Genomic DNA, 2,781 nt, shown 5'->3' on the forward strand with positions numbered 1-2,781 from the left:
CCGCTGCCCTAACCACTGGGCCATTGCGCCTCCACACCAGAAACAATATATATAAGGAATATAATAAAAGTTGACAATTTTTTTTATCTATTTGCCAACAAATAGGAGCAGCAGTAGCTGTGTGGTAAGTAGCTTGCTTACCTACCACATGGTTCCGGGTTCCGTCCCACTGCATGACACCTTGGGCAAGTGCCTTCTACTGTAGCCTCGGGCCGACCAAAACCTTGTGAGTGAATTTGGTAGACGGAAACTGAAAGAAGCTCATCGTATATATATATATATATGTATGTGCGTGTATATGTTTGTCCCCCGAACATTGCTTGACAACTGATGCTGGTGTGTTTACGTCCCGTTACTTAGCGGTTCGGCAAAAGAGAGCCGATAGAATAAGTACTAGCCTTACAAAGAATAAGTCCTGTGAGCGATTTGCTCGACTAAATGTGGTGTTCCAGCATTGCCATAGTCAAATGGCTGAAACAAATAAAAGTATAAAATTGAAAAAAATTTTAGTAGGTGACCCTTCTTAGTTAACAAATGAGATTTCTAATTTAGAAAGTATGATCAAATCTAAAGTGTAGAGAGGCGATTCTAGATGCCTAAGGACCAGTCCACTCTGTAAAGTGGCTGGCATTAAGAAGGGCATCCAGCAGTGAAAACCATGCCAAAGCAGACAATGGAGCTTGGCACAGTCCACTGGCTTGCCGGCTCCTGTTAAAACATCCAAAATATGCCTGCATGGAAGACAGATGATGATGATGATGAAGATGATGATGATGTCATTCTGGCAGATTTGAATGCAGATATTCTTTTACTCTTTTATTTGTTTCAGTCATTTGACTGTGGCCATGCTAGAGCACCACCTTTAGTTGAACTAATCGACCCCACGACTTATTCTTGGTAAGCCTAGTACTTATTCTATCGGTCTCTTTTGCCAAACCACTAACTTACAGGGACATAAACACACCAGCATCAATTGTCAAGCGATGTTGGGGGGACAAACACAGACACACATACATATTCATTTATATATATATATATATATATATATATATATATATATGCATATATACGATGGGCTTCTTTCAGTTTCCGTCTACCAAATCCACTCACCATGTGGTTGGTAAGCAAGCTACTTACCACACAGCCATTCCTGCGCTTATATGCTAATTACTGTTGTGTTTTGCCCCACAAGAACTGAAATTCTCCTTATTCTGATGGAGTGAGTGTGTTATAAACACACATTCGACTCCAAGAATTTGTTCTCCTGTGATACAACTTCACAGTGATTAGCATACTCATGTTCAAATGTGCTAGAATATATTAAAAATCAATATACCAGTCTTCATTTTGATTCTCACTGATCACCAAGCATATGATGATTTACCATTATAAAGACATTCAATTAGAAGAATTAACTCGATTCAACTGATAATCAGAACTTGTAAATCAATAGAGTTTAATTAAATCTACTTGATCAATAATGAAAAGATACAGAATTCCATATGATTGACGAAGAAATTTATAATGCATCACTAATTAATCATTGATGTAGCTGCAGAGAATTTAATTTTAGGATTAAATCTTATGTGTTCTCATGAGGAGAGCATAGTAGTGATCTTAGATAGGCCCAGGGTCACACATTCAGATGTTTGTGCATGTGAGAGCATTTGATTACATTGGTTCCAAATTTTGGCACAAGGCCAGCAATTTTGGAGTAGAAGGTAACCTCCAAAGTTCAACTGGCACTTATTTCATCAACCCCAAAAGGTGAAGTTGACCTTGTGATATGTCCTGCATTATGATGACGTATTTCGTTGTCTGTGTAACTGGTCCAAATGGCATACCTCACCGACTGACACTGCTTGCTGTGTCTGTCCACTATTTATCAGTAGTGGAACAGCCCACTTTTCACTAGGGGGTGTTCGCCACAACACTTTGATAGAAATTGAACTCAGAACAAGAAGACCAATGAAATACTGCTAAGCATTCTGCCTGGTGGAATGGAAACAACTCTGCCAGCTCACTGCCTTTCTTTATGTTGACTCAATTACAAACAAATTAGGTGGGGAAGGCATGGGTGTAGCCTGTCTCAGGTGATGATTTTATGGGGGGGGGTGACACTTTTGGATCTGCTGTATAAGTCTATAAAGAGAGTCGGGGTGGAAAATCAAGGGCTACCCAGGGTGGCACAAACTCTAGCTACACCATTGCTCATGTACTTCATTTAATATATTCATTCAGAAGAATGAAAAATAAGTTGACTTTGTTAGGATTTGAACTCAGAATCTCTAGGACCATGACTGAATACCTCAAGGCATTTTTATGCTCTACTCTGGCCCTCCATCAGTTGCAATGGCAAGGATTTCAGCTGATGCAATCAACTATTAACTCATCAGCCTGTTTCTGAAATCAATGTGCAAGTGGCTGAGTATTCCACAGATACGCGTACCTTTAAAGTTCTCAGAGAGATTCAGCATGACACAGAATGTGACAAAGTTGGCCTTTTGAATTACAGGTACAATTCAAATTTAAATAAGGGTGACAAATTGAATATTAATTAGATTAATATCAATTTAAAACCAGTGGCCTAGCAAATTAAAAATCTGAAGATTCAGAAAAAAATTCATATTACAAACATGTAAGAGGGATGACCACTAAGTGGTCAGACTGTAGCTGGTCTTCTTCTAGCAAAAGGGATGTCCACTTAGTGGTCATCTCTCTTACATGTTTGTAATATGAATTTTTTCTGAATCTTCAGATTTTTAATTTGCTAGGCCACTG

At 38.8% G+C, this 2,781-nt stretch overlaps 1 protein-coding gene across 1 annotated transcript in view; it reads right to left on the bottom strand.

Annotated features, from left to right (window-relative positions):
- The window catches only part of LOC106878435 (doublecortin domain-containing protein 1), a 77,442-nt gene that overhangs the window by 63,277 nt on the left and 11,384 nt on the right, over positions 1–2,781 (bottom strand). The window lies entirely within an intron of this gene.

The sequence above is a fragment of the Octopus bimaculoides genome, chromosome 7 (assembly GCF_001194135.2).
Source record: "Octopus bimaculoides isolate UCB-OBI-ISO-001 chromosome 7, ASM119413v2, whole genome shotgun sequence".
Lineage (NCBI taxonomy): Eukaryota > Metazoa > Mollusca > Cephalopoda > Octopoda > Octopodidae > Octopus > Octopus bimaculoides.